Consider the following 19200-nt stretch of genomic DNA (forward strand, 5'->3'; position numbering starts at 1 on the left):
GGCTGCTATGGAGTCCTCCTCGAAGAGAGAGGAGACCAAATGACGCTGAAACTTGCCACAAAAAATTGCCTGAAGCCTGTGCACACTTGATGAAGGAGAGGCTAAAGAGGATAGGGTGACAGGGGGGACCTGAAAACGGGGGCAGAAAGGTGAAGAGGCAAGGAGGGTGGGGCTGGCGAAGGCGAGCTGGCTGGGTGCAGAGGGAGGCCGTGCTGGGTGGAGGACTGGCAGGCAGTTGGGACAAACAGGAGGGGGGCGAGATGGAAATGGCGAAGTCGATGGCAAGCAGGCTGGGCGCAGAGGGGAGGATGCGCTGGGCGGGAGGACGGGCTGACGGGCAGGGCTAACAGGAGGGGGGTGAGATGAAGATGACGCTGGTGAGAACACAGGCAGAAGGGGGGTGGTGGGGGATGCATGCTTCCCATAGAGAATTACCCTCTTCTAGATGACTAATTGGCTGCCCAGGCTGAGTACTACTCCTGCACATAGGCAGCCTGTAGAGATGATGGTGACTTGCATTTTCCTCTTCTCAGAGGGGGCTGCAAAATGCAACTGCGTGCTGGTCCTTGTGCTTGGGTTGAAACTCCCTGCTTGGAGCTGAAGCACATGCAGTTGGCTTGAGGGATTCCAGGTGGAAAATGATAAGATGCAAGGCACGTATATATACTGCCTCCATGAACAAGTCAGCCCGTAGCAAATAGTCCGATTGGAAAAATTGGACAAAATATTCAAATAAAATGGTGTCCTAAGTGTACTGGCTACGTAGAACGCCCACGTGGCAGCACCCTAGTACAACAGTGTGCATGGTGACATCGACTTTAGACACCTAACCTTCATGCAATTGTGGAAGATGAGTTTGCATGGCCACATGTTTTTCTACAAAAGAAGGCGATTTTTCTTCAGCTAGGGTTATAAGGAGGAGGCACCCCACACCCTGTCTCATGGCCGGCTTGTGCTCCCCCAAAAGCGCTGCCCTGCCCAGCCATAGCAGTGCTCTCTTTTAAGCTCTGATACCAATGTTACATGAGTGGTATCGGAGGCACTTTAATGATGATTAAGGCATGTGTTAATGTTAACCACTTCGACATGGTTTCACTTGTCGGATCTACCGTGAAGTGTTTTGCCATCTTACTCGCTCGAACGGGCACTTATCCTTTGTAAGACAACATTGGAACATATAGACCAACCTTATCTTGTGCCTAAAGCTTCGTCAGCAATGTTTGGTTCCGCTTCATCTTTAATCTTTGAGAAGGGATTGGACCTGCATATGGCTTGAGCCAACTGACATGGAACAGATTGTGCATGGTGCAGCTCGAAGGTAACTTCAACTTCATCGACACCTCGTTGATCTTTCTCTAGATAGGAAATGGTTTGAAGCTTCTGAAAGAAAACTTTGGGCATCGCTTGCCCACTTGTTTCAGCCGTTGCTTCATTATCCGAAGATATACCCAATCTCCTGTTGGTCATGACTACTCCCGGTTAGTTCAGGTGTGAACACAGCTTACTCATGGACATTTTTTCCCTGTGGCTGGACATAGGGTTTTTCCCCGTGTGAACACACTTATGTGTGTTGGGCACTTTACCCTAGGCTATATTTTGTAGTCATTGTACTTTTGTACTATCATTATCATTAGAGTACTTTTCTAGCAGCTAGCTCTCTCACGTGTGTTGTTCAAGCTTACTGTGTGTGTGGTGGTGTACAAGCAAGCTCTCCCCAATACCCTAACATTGGTATCAGAGCTATTTAGGGTTAGGGTTTTGCCTACCTACAGTGTGCATTAGGGATTCGTGCTGCCTAGCTTCGAGATTAGTGCCGCCTTGCATATCAGCTAAGCTCTGCGCCTGCCCAACGCTGCCCTACCTTCACCGCCTGTCCGACGCCCTGCAACGCCCAACAGTGCCCTGTCTGCGCCTATCCACTGCCCTACAACGCCCAACGCCGACCTTCAGAGCCCTACATGCGCCGTCTGCGATTGCTGCCTTCGCCGCCTGTAGGCTGTACCTACTGCAGTTCGCTGTTGTACAGATCCGGATCTCTGTCTTCCACGACTGCAGTCGACTTCTTGAAATCAGTGCCACCAGCAAAAACCAATAATTTTTTGCTATTATTTCTAATTTCTATCAAACATTACAGAAAGTGTTGAAAAATTAGCAAATTGACAGCATTAACTTTGGGGCTTTTCATCATTGAGCGTGAAATTGCGACATTGGCATACATTGGCATTGATTTCCTCAGATTTGGTGCATAATTGTACTAGAAATTTGGAGATTTTGCAGAAATTAACACTATTTGTGTCACCATTTGGCCACCCGTGCTTTCACATCATGTATGTACATTGGACTGGTGTCCATGGCAGTTGTATATGCCGGGGATTAATGCCACTCATGTGATACTGTGGACTTGGCTTTCCATTGGGACTTGTGTCTTTGTGTACATGCCCAGAAATGCCTGGTGGATTGGTGTTCCATTGAGTCTGGTACCTCGTGTACTTGCCTGGAGCACATCTATTTTGGTATAGTTTCATGAACGGGGATTGTCCATACCAATGTTGCATTGCATAGCATCTTTATGTGCTTGCTTGCAATTGAAATTGCATGCTGTTTTCATGCTTGCTTGACCAATGTGTAGTTCTGGGTAAGGGGACGCCCACTCGCGAACCGTGCATGTGAAACTGTCTGCTGACATGGTTATGTGGCATGTGACAGGTGGTAAGTATTGGTCATAAACCTAGCCTTAGGAGTTAGCACTAATTTATAAGTGAGTGTGCACACACTTCATTAAGTTTTGGGCGACCAAAACTCACTTATAAATTATGACCAGCCCGGTGTTCACACACACACACTGATGTCCTGAGGTGGACAAAACTCAATGTCCACCGCCCAGACCTTATCCCCTTTGTAACAAGGGAGTAACCAGCCATGTGTCCACTCTAGCTTGCTCCACAAAGCACCTGCCTGCCATCTACACTGGACAACTCACCACCTCACTCCTCTCTCTAGAGATTGGCGTGTCCTTCATGAAGGCATTTGGGCTATATTTTTTGCACTTTCTCCTTCCCAACTCCATATCCAAGCTTGCTAAGGTGTTTCTCTAGCTTCCAAGGGTGTTTCCGGGTAGTAATCACTCTCTTACACACTCCCAATGATTGAAATTTAGCAAAACAGCTCTCTTTATTGCTGTAATTTCTAGTCTTTTTGCTGAAAACCGTAATTTCAGCCCTCCTTTCTCAAGTTGAACCATAGGGGAAGCTTTCCCAGTGTTCCCTTCATCCTCTTGAAGACTTTTGTCGCGAAGAAATGCGACAAATTGAAGATCTCATCACTCCAAGGACTTCCATTGTGAAGACTATTGGGTGTTGGACTCACACACTCACACACAAACCTGCACATTAGGGTTAGGTGCAGGATAGAGAAGCTCACACAGAAATGAGAGAGAGAGCCAAAAGTGTGGTATCCACAAAATGCAAGTCAACCCTTGCATGTGTGCCACATCCATATAATATAGAAGTACAAAATATTATATGTTAGTGTCCTTTCACATTTGATGTCCAAGGGGAAAAACCACATGGGAAAAAGTGCCCTTGGTTAAATCCTGTTCACACACAGCACTACCATAAGTGAGCATATGCCTACAAATCCCCCCTGTAGTGGAAGTGTGAACCTGTACAAGGTAGCAGATCACTCTCTGTATGAGAGTAAGCCCAAAGCTTTGCGGAAAGCTTCAAACTTTTCTCGAGGTAAAGCCTTTGTGAATAGATCTGCAACATTATCCTGTGTAGGGCAGTAAGATAAACTGATCTCCCCTGCATGTACCTCTCTCTGACATAGTGATAATGAATCTCAATGTGCTTGGTACGTGCATGAAATACTGGATTTCGTGCCACAGCCATAGCACTCTGGCTATCAGTGAGAATGGTGGTGGGTGTCTGCTGACACTCACGAAGATCAGCCAATAGTCTCCTCAACCATACACAATCTACGATAGCTGTAAAGACTGCCCTGTACTCAGCCTCACAAGTAGATGTAGCAACAGTGGGTTGCTTTTTACTCAACCAAGATATGCATGAACTGCCAAGAAAAAAAACAATTCCCACTGGTGGATTGCCTGGTATCATAATCACCAGCCCAATCTGAATCACTGTATGCATAAAGCTGCAAGCTGCCCCCCCTGGGATAGAACAAACCAAGATCTAGGGTCCCCCCTATGGATGGTGTCCGCATTGGACCACATACATCACTATGTATGAGCTGTAATTTACTTTCAGCTCTAACAGCTCCATCTTTGGGGAATGGTTTTCGTTGCATCTTTCCCAAAATACACCCCTCACATACATGTCTTGGTAGAGACTCAAGAGGCGGCATATTATCAACCATATGATGCTTCTGCAAAAGCATCAAACTCTGAAAATTTACATGCCCAAAACGAGCATGCCATAGCTCTGCATCATGCATAGCAGGAGTGTGGGCAGCCACTGTATTTGCATCATAAGTGCGCTTGTCATAGCTGTCCAGCTTATACAAGCCTTTGTATCGTGTTCCAGAAGTGACTATTTCATAACCCTTTGATGGGTCTTTTACCAAACACTTCCCATCTTCAAATTCAACCTTTAAACCTTGGTCGTTTATGGCTGAGACGGAGAGCAGATTTTTCTTTATCCCTTGAATATACAAGACATTTTTCATACATATATTGGCACCATTGGCTGCAATAAGTATGACATTGCCAATTCCCTTTACTGGATATGTGGTATGATCTGCACATGATACAGTGCGGCCATTTGAAGCATAAACCAAGTGCTGAAATACATCTTTGCATGAAGTGATGTGGCTCGAAGCACCACTATCAAAATACCATGATGCATTCTATTTGTCAGATGCAATGCAAGACATATCAGTGTTTGAAGCACTTGGGTGTGCCACTAGTGCATGTGACCAAAAAAGTGTACTCTTCTTGGATTACATTAGCTGATTGCTGTGCTTTGTCATCATAAGAGTCTGCTACTGCATTGCCTGCTTCTTTCCTTTTCTCTTTTGCAATCCGCTTCCTACATTCACTGATGCAGTGTCCAGGCTTATGGCAGTAGTGACATTTTCCCTTCTTTTTGGGCTTGTTTGCATCCCCTTTGTCAGACTTTTCACCACCAAAAGAGGGCTGTCCATGACCAGCCTTGCTAGACTATTGTCCCCCATGCCTAAAGCTCTTTGCTTAACCCTTATCCTTGGCTGTAAATGCCTTGTCTCCACCACGGTTGCTCGATAAGTTTGCTCTTGTTTGCTCTTCCTGCAAGAGTAAACCTACGAGCTCTTCAAAAGTGATGGGATCACCACCTCCTCTCATTGAGAGGTTGAGAGAGGTGTGAAAGGCCAAGTAGGAAGGCGGTAAAGAATGAAGAGTGTTGGTGACCATCTGTCTGACTGGGATAACCTCATCAATGTTGAGCAATTGTTCCTGCAAATCTTTCACTTTGGTGAGATGATCTGCCATAGAGTCACCCTCATCCATAGAAAGAAGATCCAATTGCCTCTTCAAGTAGGCAACTCTTGCCTCGTTGCGTACCTGATACATTGCTTCCAATGTGTCCCATGCAAGCTTCGATGTCTTGCAAGAACGAATGTGCGGAATAATAGTCCTTTTCACTGAAAGGGCTATCAATGACATGGCCTGTGCATCTCTAGAGTCCCATCTCTTCTGCTCTTGTGTGGGAGCAGGTTCTACATCAGGAGCTCTTTGAGCACCTCCCCTTTGAGGCGTGTCTGGCTGTATGGTAAGTGGGCGTGTGTCATCACCACACATGATGCCCCAAAGCCCTTTGGCTACCAGCAAATTACGGATCATGAAACTCCAGAGGGAGTAGTTAGATCCATCCAGCTTATCCTCCTGGGTGAGCACACTAAATACATTTGTAGCATTCTGTGCCATGTCAACAAAATATACCTGCAAGCAAACCAAGCACCAATGTGCACTGCCAGGCAACCAAATGTCCTGTGCAAATGTATGCCTGCAAACCAAAGCAAGTGTAAACCTGCACGAAATTGTCCAATTACACACAATGTGTATACATACGCGACAAATCACAGCTGTAATGCCCAATTACATGCTCCAATTAGAAAATCCCCAATTTTTATGCACTCCAATCGCTTCAATGTGCATCTAATTGGCCAATTTTCACAAAAGCCCCAAATTTCTGTAACTAAAAGAGGTTCAATTTGCTGATTTTGACCTCAATTTTGGAAAACCCCCAAATGCAAGCAAAGCAACATGTCCAATTTTTCAAATTGGCCTCAAATCGAGAAATCCCCCAATTTGCCTGAATCCTGTACCACCTGCAAGCTTTCAAATCTTCCTGGCAAACCCCTAAAATTTGTCGAATCTGGAGCGGAGTGCCTGCAAAGCTTATTTTGTTTACTTTGTTTAATTTTTCTGTTTGCTGAAACAAAGGTACCTGCACGTGTGGGCAGTACTGATGCACAGTCGGGAGAGGCCTGGGCGTTGAGCTTCGGTGGACGGAGGCGGTGGCCTCTGGGCGACGAAGGGTTGTCGGCAGGTGTCGGGCCTGTTAGAGGCGCTGGGCGCAGGGTAGGGTACGGAAGCGGTACGAGCACGGCACTGGAGTCGGGGGCCGTAGGCAAGTCGAACGGACGGGAGCCGGTAATGGCAGGTGCTGGAGTCGCTGGCGGCGAACAAAGGTGATGAGGCATGCGGGATAGCCGTGGGCTAGCACGGAGGGCGCAGGGGTGGCCTGGAACGGGCTGGCCGTGTGCAGAGGTCGGAGCAGGACGTGCCGGCCGGAATGGAGCAGGACGGCGCGGGTACTACGTGCGGAGGTCGGAATAGGACAGACGGACGTCGTGGGAACGAAACAGCAATGAGCGACGGCGGCCGCGACGGAGCAGTGACGGCGACGCCGACCCGAACAGGATGGCAGTCGTGAGCCGACGGCGAGTGCAACGGAGCGGAGGGGTGACGGCCGGAAGGGAGGGGCGGAGTGGTGCTGGGCGGTGGCGGGGCTATGGGCACTAACGCCGCCCACGAGCTGGGCGGTGGTGGTGGGCTCCCCACTAGCGCCACCCGTTTCTGGTGGCCGGACGGTGGAGCAGCGAGACGGAACCGACGGACGGAAGCAGGCAGTTCGGCGACGGAAATCCACAGTCTGGCGACGGAAATCCGCAGGCTCTCTTCCAGCGGCAGAATTTCAGGGCCAGCTCCCAGCTCTCATACCAAATGTTGGGTGTTGGACTCACACACTCACACACACAAACCTGCACATTAGGGTTAGGTGCAGGATAGAGAAGCTCACACAGAAATGAGAGAGAGAGAGAGAGAGCCAAAAGTGTGGTATCCACAAAATGCAAGTCAACCCTTGCATGTGTGCCACATCCATATAATATAGAAGTACAAAATATTATATGAGTGTCCTTTCACACTTGATGTCCAAGGGGAAAAACCACATGGGAAAAAGTGCCCTTGGTTAAGCCTTGTTCACACATAGCACTACCATAAGTGAGCATATGCCTACAAAGACTTCCGCTGTCATCGACTCTACTTGCAATTGGTAAGCTTTTATGCTTAAATATGGAAGCAAGTAGCAGGAGAAAGGAACCGGAGTACAAGATCACATACCCTGTGTAGTGTTCTCTTGTCTTACATGCTCTCTTGCATATTGTTGCTACCATGTTTTGGTGGAACAATAGAGAGCAGATGGTAGGGAACATTGGCACTTGAGAGGGTAGTGTGAGTTGCAAGTTTACATCGACAACCACTTGTTTGCAATACTGTATTCATATGCATTGGTATGGAAATGTGGTCAGAAATGCCCATGACACTATGTACTTGATTCTCCCAAGATCAATATACTTTATTTGAGGGAGGGACCGGCCGTTCCGGCTCATTGTGTGTCTCTTGTCAATTCAGCAAATTACTTCTTGTATTGAGCATGTGTCCATCAAATCTTAGCGTATTTAAGTGTATTGATTAGCATTGTGTTTAACCAAGTCACATTGGTATCAGAGCATACGGTTCTCGTTCACTTCTATCATGAGAGACGATCACCGTGAACACTAGCTATCTCTACACTAATAACATTATGGATAGCCATATAGTGAATGTTGGAGATGGTAACACAAGAGACAGGGACAATGAAATGCATGCCTCCAATGCTTTACATGATGAGCAAACTCATGTGGTGCACAATAGGGAACATGAATATGTGGGACAGCCGTCCCGTGGCAAAGAGAAGATGTAAGAAGAAGAGTCTATAGTCTTGAGGGCTGAACTTACTCGTATGCAGGCTCTTCTCCATGCACAACAAGAAGAATTGAATCTCGCTGCGAGGATCCATTGGTACATGACCGTTTGAAGGCCAAGAAAGCTGAATCTTATATGGATCATCTAATGGCAATGATTGCTCAAGAGTTGCACATGCAACCGAGGGATGCAGCACATGCATACTTGACCCGTACCGAGGATGCCTATGCAGAAAAGGCAACCATCCCACATGTCTTGGAATCCCCACAAGTGCCCGAACAAGAACTTATGTCTAAGAGGAGCAATCTCCATGCTATGGGAGAGGAATAATCGGTGACTTCATGCCATGCAGGAATACCTTATGTAGCCCGTGAAGCACACAATGTTTATGGTAGTGGTCAAAATGTATGTCAAATGCCATTGCTGGCTGATAATGTGCATGCACAACACATGCAACATGGGCTGCAATTTTCTGTTGGTGCAGGTATCCCGCGTATCTCTCATGCCACTCATGCCTTCGAGTGTGCTCGTGAGGGAGAAGCTATGGCTGAAAATGCAGCAATGCATGTTCAGGGACCAGCCATGCCTCATGCTTACAGGGCACATGTATCTATGCCTTATGCATCACCTTTTGGTCCTAAAATGATGCCAGTCTCACAGGGGCTGTCCTAATGGACAAACATGGGGGAAAACATGTTTAGATGCAGGCACATGCATCAAAGTCTCGTGACTTCAAAGCCGTAGACAAATCCGTGAAGTCTAACGCATATCATGGGGAATATGATGCATCAAAGGCACTTGCTTTTATTGCCCAATTTTATATTGCTTTCAGTGAACGAGGATTTCACTCAGAAATCCATGATCCGGCATGTAAGCATGTTTATGAAAGGCATGTAAGCATGTTTATGAAAGGCACTGCTGCCCATTGGTGGCTCACGGCGAGAAGCTCTCACCGAATCCTGTTAGATCATGGGAAGAGTTCAAGGAGAGGTTCTATGCTCAATTCTTGCCTCCCAATGCATTGAATGAGATAACAATGAAGTGGGATTGGGTGAAGCAAAATGAGGTGAATGCATATGTATAAAAGTTTTGGAAAGTGCTTTTGGAGGTGTCTCCATTTATGCATGTCACCGAAGCGGAAAGGAAGAGAAGGATTCAATCGGGATTGCAACCCGTGTACAAGGCGGGACTACAAATGTATCTTGGTCACACCTTACACCAATTAATCGCAACTGTCACTGCCTGTAGGCATATGCTCACTCATGGTAGTGCTATGTGTGAACAGGACTTAACCAAGGGCACTTTTTCCCATGTGGTTTTTTCCCTTGGATATCAAGTGTGAAAGGACACTCTATCCATATAATATTTTGTACTTCTATACTATATGGATGTGACACACATGCAAGGGTTGACTTGCATTTTGTGGCTACCACACATTTGGTTGTACTTGCTCGTCTGACATCTCCTCGTGCTCGCCCATACCTATAGTCCCGTACCTTCTGTACCTGCTCGCCCGTACCTGCAGCCACGTCCCGCCGCCGCCGTTTTGAGAACCGTCGCCTGTGCTCACTCCACCTGCGCCCACGTCCAGCTCCGGCCGATCGCCGTGTCCATGCCGTCTCTGGTCACACAAAACTCCGCAGTTGGTTGCGTCGGCTCGAGCGCGTAGCTCCACCCATGCGACAGCACCGTCTCCATGCCCACCTTTCCAGTCTCCTACATAAAGCTCTGTCTAGGCGTTCAGCTCCGTCAAGGCATTCCGCTCCCTGTAGTCAGGAGTTCAGTTCCGTACAGTGTGCAGCCTGCGCGCTGTCTGTAGCACCATTTGTACCTGCTCGTCTGACAGCTCCTCGTGCTCGCCCGTACCTACAATCCCGTACCTTCTGTACTTGCTCGACCATACTTGCAGTCACGTCCCGCCTATACCTGCTCGACTGGCCATCTCAAGCCTTGCAGGTATTTTAAATTCTAATATTGAAAAGAAAATAAATTTGCAGACATTACCCTGCAGGTTCAATGAATTTGCAGACATTACACTGCAGGTTTAATGAATTTGGGGGGTTGGCAAAATTTCCCCTCGCATGGAAAATTACAAGAGACAAAATTGCATTGAAATTATTTGCTGCAGAATTGCCCATGCTGTTTTGGTTGGATTTTGGGGGTTTTTCAAATTAAGCTCAAAATCAGCCAATTAAGCCTCCCCTGGTTGCAGAAAGTTGGGGCTTTTGTGAAAATTGGGCAATTGACTACACATTGAAGCAATTGCACTGCATAAAAATTGGGGCTTTTCAGATTGGAGCATGTAATTGGAGATTACAGTAGTGATTTGTGGCATATGTATACACATTGTGTGTAATTGGACAATTTGGTGCAGGTTTATACTTGCTTCAGGTTGCACGCAAAAATTTGCACAGGACATTTGGTTGCTTGGCAGTGCACATTGGTGCTTGGTTTGCTTGCAGGTGTATTTTGTCGACATGGCTCAAAATGTGTGCGCTCTTGCCGCACGTGTCGGAGCTAGGGACTTGCCAAGCACCGTGTGCGAGCCACGAATGGCTGCAAGCGCACAACCAAGAAACCAGCAAGCTCAAAACAGGGAGCAATGGTGTGTCACTCACCGCTCAGACAGCCGTTGTGAAGGATTCTCGCGCCGCGCTACCGCCTCGCCGCTGCCGTGCCGCCACGCAATGCTCGATCGCTACACACTCTCTCTCTCTCTCTCTCTCACACACACACACACACACACACACACACACACACGCCGGGGGAAGGAGATGGAGAAGATGAAGCAAGAGCACTCCTTGTATTCAACACTCCGAGGGTGAGAGGTTTTAGATTACATTTGACTTTTATATGTGACCTGGCCGTTCACACATGGGCGCCCACACATGGCCGGCCGATCTTAACCCTTATCCTGATGAAATTTGAGGTGCGGCTCTCATCAGCGATCACCCAATCCCCTTACCTTTACATGTGGTGCCGACAAGCCTAGCCCACGACTCAGAATACGTAAAATAATTATATGACGTAAAAAGTAATACGTCTCAATGTCTGCCATAGGTTAACATGCCCCCCTTTCTGATGTAGATTCTGTCCTCGGAAGCTATGGTATGGTAAGCTCGACAGGGTTTGTTGTGGTAGACTGTATCTGCAAAGTCTTATGTACTAGACGGCCATCTATTGGGCCGGAAGATGTGTTTGATACTTTGTTGCCTTTATTCAATTCCAATGTGGATAATGTAGAGCCCGTTTCAGCTCATTTACAGTCACCTATGCCTGCTGAAAATCAGCAGCTGAACTTGCCCCAAATTGATCCTGAAATGCCTCAAATTGATCAAGATTACTTGGGTGATGCATTGGCAGAGGAAGATGCAGATACTAGGAAGTCAAACATTGTTCCTAGATGGCTGGTTGAGACTTTGCGTGACAGCAAACAGTCTACATTTATGCCAAGTCGTACAGGTGCTGCTTCTCGCCATGCATCTTCACATTATCTGGATTCAGCTCTTGTTGCCACCACTTGTAATCAGGAACCTATTTCTCATGTTGATACATTGGAGGATGACAATTGGGTGGCAGCCATGTGTTCGGAGTTGGACACCATTGACAAAAAATGGTACTTGGGAGTTATGTGACTTGCCTCGTGGCAAGCATGCTATTGGCATTTCAAGCTAAAGCGTAAGCCTAATGGTTCAATTGATTGCCATAAGGCTCGCTTGGTTGCCAAAGGGTATGCCCAACGTGAGGGCATTGACTATGAGGAGACCTTTGCTCCCACTTCACGTATGACTACCATGCGTACTGTTATTGCATTGCCTGCACACAAACAACGGCATGTACATCAATTGGATGTCAAAACTGTCTTTTTGAATGGTGATTTGCAAGAGAAAGTTTATGTATCTCAGCCTCTTGGCTTTGTGCAAAAAGGTGCAGAAAGTAAAGTATGCTGTTTACATAAAGTACTGTATGGTCTTGAAGAGGCTCCTCATGCTTGGAACCACAAAATTCATGCATACTTGGCTGCCAAAGGGTTTCAGAATAGTTTAGCTGAGAGTACATTTTATGTTCGCCACATTGGGAACAATGTTCTCATCCTTTTTCTTTATGTGGATGACATGCTCGTCACTGGCTCTGGAGAGGGTGATATTTCAGCTTTTAAAGCTGATTTGCAGCATGCATTGATGTCCCAGACATGGGGCATTTACATTACTAATGGATCCTATCACTACAGTAGTTGGGCGGTTGGCTAACCCATGGGATTGGATGGGGTTAGGATGGACTGATGGATCCCTAAAACGAGACTCAATTCTGTTAAGTTACGATAATTGAAGTAAATCCTGGATAACCCTTGTTGTATGGAAAAGAATCAACGACTGTGCCTCTTGATGAGGAAAAAAGCGTTGGACTCTATGATCCAAGTGCAAGTCTTTTCCTTGATCTGACCATGTGACTTACGGGTTTGGTTGGATCAGTTTGGTTGGTTAAGGCTCTTGACTACGTTAGAATAAAAATATCATGGAGGAATTGCCTGTCTGCTGGGCGAGGGAAGTTTTTCCGGGTTCGGTTTTGGAAGAATCGAGGGATTAGTCTCTTGTCTGGAACAGTTTATACCTTTTGCTATTGAGCAGCTCCTTGAGCGTTTTCACATGACAGATTGTAAACTTGTTTCTACTCCTATGGAACCAGGTCTAAAACTTTCACTTGAGCATGCTGGTAAGCCTTTTGATGTTGCCACCTATCAGCAGGCTGTGGGATTCCTTATCTATTTATGCTCTACTCGTTTGGACATATAGTATGCTGTTTCTCAGTTGAGCAGATTTATGCATTGTTCGAGCACTATGCATTGGCAAGCATGTAAGTGTGTCTTTTGCTATCTTAAAGGCACCGCAAACTTTGCCTTGTTTTATGGCAGTTCTTCTACACTATGCTTGCTTGCATTTACAGATAGTGATTGGGCAGGTTGCTATGACACGCGAGTGTCAACCAGTGGTAATTGTTTTCTTCTTGGTGACTCGTGCATCTCATGGCTCAGTAAGAAGCAGCCTACAGTGGCCACTTCTAGCTGTGAAGCTGAATATAGGGCAGCCTTTATAGCTACTGTGGAATGTGTTTGGCTACAACGCCTTTTAGCCGATCTTCATGTTGGACAACAGTCCCCTACCACCATTTACACTGACAGTCAGAGTGCTTTGGTAGTTGCATGAAACCCAGTATTTCATGCCCGCACAAAGCATATTGAGATTCACTATCATTATGTCAGGGAAAGGCTCCATGCAGGAGAGACTGACTTGGCTTATGTGTCTACACATGCCAATATAGGAGATGGGTTTACGAAGCCTCTTTCGAGGGAAAAGTTTGAAGCTTTCTGCAAAGCTTTGAGCTTATAGTCTCTACCACGGTAGTCTGCTACACCATGTCTCCATTCACACCATTCACTTGAGGAGGGTTTGTTGGTCATGACTACTCCCGGTTAGTTTAGGTGTGAACACAACTTACTCACGGGCATTTTTTCCCTGTGGCTGGACACAGGTTTTTTCCTTCTGTGAACACACTTATATGTGTTGGGCACTTTGCCCTAGGTTATATTTTGTACTCATTGTACTTTTGTACTATCATTATCATTAGAGTACTTTTCCAGCTAGCTCTCTCACATGTGTTGTTCAAGCTTACTATGTGTGTGGTGGTGTACAGGCAAGCTCTCCCCAATACCCCAACATCTCCTTCCGAGAACTTCACAGTGCACATCCCTTCTATCTTTATTGGCCTGTCGAGTGTAGGCCTCTTGCGTTTAGCCAGCTTGTCTATGACTGATTCCAATATTTCGTGGTAAGTCTCCGTCAATCTATTCGCTTTAGGGATTGAAGAGAGGTCCAGTTTTTTTTCCCCTCTAATCAATCCCCTTTTCAGAATAATAAAAGATCTTGTTTCTAAAGGCAAATGAGATTACCTTGTTGATCATGGACATAACATTTCAACACGCCAAAGGCCAACTGGTTGTACATTTCTGTTTGGCTGTTTGTGTGTGGGTGAAACGCATTGGAAAAGTTCAATTTAGTACCAAAGTTTTCAAACAATGCTCTCCAAAAATGGCTCGTAAACTTGGCATCACGGTTTGACACTATGGTCATGGGAATCCCACCAATTAGGTACCAATGCCAAATGAACAAGTGGGTTGTAGCCACCAAGGGTGCCCACATGGTGGACCATCCACCACAACGTGACTGTGGCAGTGAGTCAATGGAGGCCCCAAGCATTGGATCATCAAGTGGAGACGCACCACCACAATGGACACAAGGAGTTACATTGAAGGCTCCAACGGCACCGATTGACACTCCACCGCATCTCCAGAGATACGAGATTCCTCCAAAGGCTACGTTGCCATCCAGGGCATCCACCAAGGATAGGAGATGCGACCGAATCGACCTCAGGCATATATGGCCCTCGTCCCCACCTTAGAGGACATCCTTATCCTCACTTGGAGGACATCCTTATGCTCATCCTTCATACCACCTTATACCCTTGTTCTATCATCAGCTTGAGCTGTTTTGTCCTCTCCACTGTGACCTCTGCTGAGTATGCACGGTACAGTGAAGGACATGTATCGATGTTCTCTAAGTAGTGCAAGTGTTTTCGTTCCTTCCACAGTCTCGTCTCTCCTTGTGTTGTGTTCCGCTGCATAGTGTCTTCTATGTTGTGCCATGAGCATCGAGAAATCCGGACATGCTGTCCAGAGAGGAGCCACCACGTAGTGTGTCGGCAGCCAGCCCTGCTACATGGGCAACGTCCTCAGCGGCCACTTTGGCCCTATATGGAATAAGCATAACAAATTTGCTAAAACAATCAACAATCATCAAACACTGAGTATTACGCTTACCTAAACTGGGAGGCAGGTTCGTCACAAAATCCATTGAAATGTCTTGAAAAGGTCGTTCAGGAATGGATAAAGGTTATAGCAATCCTACCTTCTTCCCATGAGGAGCTTACTTTCTGACAAACCTCACAATGTTGCACATGAGTAAACATGTCTCCATCTTTGGCCAATATTATTGCCTTTCTACCTTTTCCAAAGTCAAATTCATGCCCTTGTGACCACCGATGATGGCATCATGGGCGTCATGGAGAAGAGTTTCCCTGAACGACTTCATGACACAAAGGCGGCCTTTGTAGAAAAGCCAATCATCCCATATCAAAAAGTGGCATGGTCTTGTGGCGTCCAATGCCTGTTCCCACTGTGTACCAAATTCCTCGGAATCCGCATACATGTGCTTCATATCATCTAGTCCTGTACCAACAAGATCTAGTCTAGTGGTCTGAATCTTAGTCACTGTCCCCTTCCTGCTCAAAGAATCGGCCACTAGATTGGCCTTACCTAGAAGGTACTCGATCATGTCACCAAATTGTTGGAAAATTTGGCTCCAGCGGTGCTGACACTTGGCATTGTTTGAATCCAACGCAATGCACTGATGGTCAGTGCGAACCTCAAAGTCTCGCCCATAAAGGAAATGCTTCCAATTTTTTAGGGCTTGAATCACTGAGGAGTTCCTAACTTCCTGATCATAGACCGAGTAATTCTTTTCCACGGGCATAATTGCAATGAAACGTGTTTCATTCAGTTTGAATGAAACGAAACGTTCGATAAACATTTCATACGAATGAAACACGTTTCATTCGTGTCCATCTGGAAACTATATGATTTAAGCGTTTTTTACACAGATTCTTTAGTTTTAACTTGTAAACATGTTTCATTTGTGTCCACCTGGGAACTATATGATTTAAGCGTTTTTACCCAGATTCTTTAGTTTTAAATTGTTTTAATGTGTAAATGATGCATGTTTAATATTGTTTTGCAAGGAAGGCAACATATTTTTAGAGAACTTGCTTTTTATTGTCAACTTATTGAGTGCACGATAATCCACACACAATTGGGAAGAACCATCCTTTTTCCTGACAAACAGGATCAGGGTGGCAAATGGTGGCACACGAGAGCGTATGAAGCCAGCTTACAATAGCTCTTGGAGTTGGCGGTCCAACTTCGTTTCCATTGCCTTGGATAGACGGTATGGAAACTTGCTCGGGGGATCCGAGCGTGGGGGGAGATCAATCTTGTGGTCCTCCAATCTAGATGGAGGGAGATTGTCCCGAAGAAAAATCTTTCGGAACTTGTCATGGAGAGCTTGGTACTTCTTGGAAGCATTGGTCACCGTCAAGGCAGTCTGGGTATAAATCATTACACATTGTGCACCTTTCCATATTTCTCGTTTAGCCTGCATGTGGCTTATGAGAGGAAAGTTTTGGATCCCTGGCTCAGGCTTACTGATTACTGGGGGATGGGATGGCCTCGCCCTCTAAATACCAACTAGCCAAGATCACTCTGTCAGCATCGTTCTTCTTAACAACATCAAAATAAGCTTCGAATTGATGCAGCCAAGAATAAAGGGTCGGGTCGAGTTCATCGTTATACTTACTGAAGTGCATCCTCTTGGGAGGATGATTGGAGGAAGAAGCGGGTGTCGCTCTTGCGTCTAAGGCTGCAAGAAATCTTTCATGCTCCACGCGTCATCTGACGTCTTCTTGTATGGCAGCGCGAGATGCTACATCACGGTCTTCCATCAATTGAATCTCCAATGCTCGTATCTGCAACTCGAGTGGCAAACTAGGCTGCAGTAGTAATCCTCCAAGAGGGTTATCCGGAAGAGGATTTGCTATCGGGTTTTGGGAAAGAGAGGGAGAGAGAGGAGGAGACATAGAAAAAGGGGTTGGAATACGGGTTCCTTCTTCCAGGGCAAAGATCTGTGCCTTATGTTGTTCCAACTTGGTGTTCTGGTTTGCAAGTGCTCGCATCATAGTGTGGAACATCTCGTGCACACTCATGTTTGCCGTCCCCAAAGGACTCCATGGTGCTCCTTGTTTTGGATTTCTTTGTTCTCTCTCTTTGTCGAAGTTCGCCATAGTGGTAATAGTCACGTCTATTCCAGACTGCAACAAAACCATCCATTATGAGTGTGGAAGACTTTCCGGAGGCTAAAAACCAACCGTCCTTCAAGGAATAGAAGTCACACCGAAAGGGGTGGTCCTCCGGAGTCTAGAAACCAACCACACAAGCGGAAAAAAAATTCTGGTTTTCTGGCTGAATCTTCACACTTGAAGAAGGCTCATATACCAATGTAACATGCGGAAGCTTGATGAATAGAATTGGTTCTTCAATGGACAGAATTCAGCAATCGTTCATGACGAAGTTAACGCACAAGATAGAGAGATATGTGCAGAAAAAGAGAGAGAGAGAGAGAGAGAGAGAGAGAGAGAGAGAGAGAGAGAGAGAGAGGGACACAGTATTGGGTAGTGAATACCCTTTGTAGGGCCCCCACCACGGATGGTGTATTTGCTGCCTTGCAGTTTGGCTGCTGCACAGTGTCCAGGCTGCGCATTTTTCTGTCGAGGCCGCCTTTGAGACTGGCCAGCTGCTGGGCTGGCCGACAGGCTCCCCTGGCCGACCAAGGCCTAGCCCCTTCTTGGGCTGTTGGGCATTGACATGGGCCTCTTGGCCCCTAAGAATGGCCCACAAGGGATACACCCTTGATAGACAAGGGTTACAAACCCTTTTCTGGGGTAGCCTAAAGGGCTGCCCCTTTCTTCTACATGCAACTACACATATGCGTGGTATCTAGCTACGAACCAAACACTTGGAACACCTGTCATCATTCTAGAGGGTGGCTCACAGTACGGACTAGCACTGCTTCATGTGCGGGACTTGCACACCTGACCAAGACCATGTACGGGACTTGTACACTTGACCTTGGATGCTTAGAGTGGAACCCTGGCTGATTCGTCCCGGACTAGGGCTCACAAGGGACCGGTTTCCACTCCAGGTCTTGCACTTGTTGTACAGATGTCCGCGTTGCATGATGCATCCAAGTGCGGGATGCACGTGACAGTTTCTCATATACGTGAGAGAACCCTCCATCTAGACTCTACAGCCCTAGAGGTGTCACATCCTTAACTGGGCTTAGCACATCCCTCTAACCCCGGGTCATCCTAACCCCCTGGTAACATTGGTCTAGACTGTTTCTCATATAAGTGAGAGAACCCTCCATCTAGACTTTGCAGCCCTAGAGGTGTCACATCCCTAACTGGGGTTAGCACATCCCTTTAACCCCGGGTCATCCTAACCCCATGGTTAACACTGGTCCTAAGCCGTAGTCACTAGCCAAATTCTATTGTGGTCATCTTCTCGGATTTGTCATGTGCATCTTCAACCCCTATTAGGGTTCCATGTATGAGTGTCTTTCTTTAAGCCCTAACCCTAACCCCAGGTTAGCACATCCCTTTATCCTAATCCCCAGTTAACACTGATCCTAAGCTTAGTTAGGGATGTAACAATAGGTTCCTTGAATTTTATTCAAAATAGAGGCTAAATCACAGGCAATATCTGACTATATCATTGAAAAGGACTAAATGTAGAAAGTGTGTGCGCCCTCAATGCCCTCTTGTCATGAAGTCAGAATCCCAATAATTTGCCAATCAGTGTTCTCTGTTCAATGATGCGGTCCAAATGGTGATTATGGAATTGGATCAAGGTGTACTTAACCTCTATTTGCATTGATGGCATGATCCATAAAAATCAAGGACAAGCGGCCTAGGCTCCATAAACAAAGGTATTGTGGCTCAAAGGGATATCAAATGAGTCTCTCCTGATTTGAGACAGGAGCCATGCAATCCTCCACCTTCCCCTCTGGGCCTCTGTGCATCCCCAAATGCAAAGCGGAATAAATTTATGGGGGAACCACATCTTGGCACTGAAGGGAAGCATGAGCGAAAATTTCTGGTAGTGCATTGTGAGCTTCTAGTTAAAAAGGCAAGGTGATCTTCTGGATTCTGCCACAGTTTCAAAGTTTCCTCTTTAAATTAGAGGACGCTTTTCTTTCTATTGACACCAGCAATTGCATTTCCAATGTGCA

The 19200-nt window shown here is 46.5% G+C and overlaps 1 protein-coding gene across 3 annotated transcripts in view; it reads left to right on the forward strand.

Moving 5' to 3' along the window:
* The window catches only part of LOC147630400 (protein FIP1-like), a 53991-nt gene that overhangs the window by 23805 nt on the left and 10986 nt on the right, over window positions 1-19200 (forward strand). The window lies entirely within an intron of this gene.

Source organism: Cibotium barometz, chromosome 16, assembly GCF_041138505.1.
Source record: "Cibotium barometz isolate CiBa-2024 chromosome 16, ASM4113850v1, whole genome shotgun sequence".
Lineage (NCBI taxonomy): Eukaryota > Viridiplantae > Streptophyta > Polypodiopsida > Cyatheales > Cibotiaceae > Cibotium > Cibotium barometz.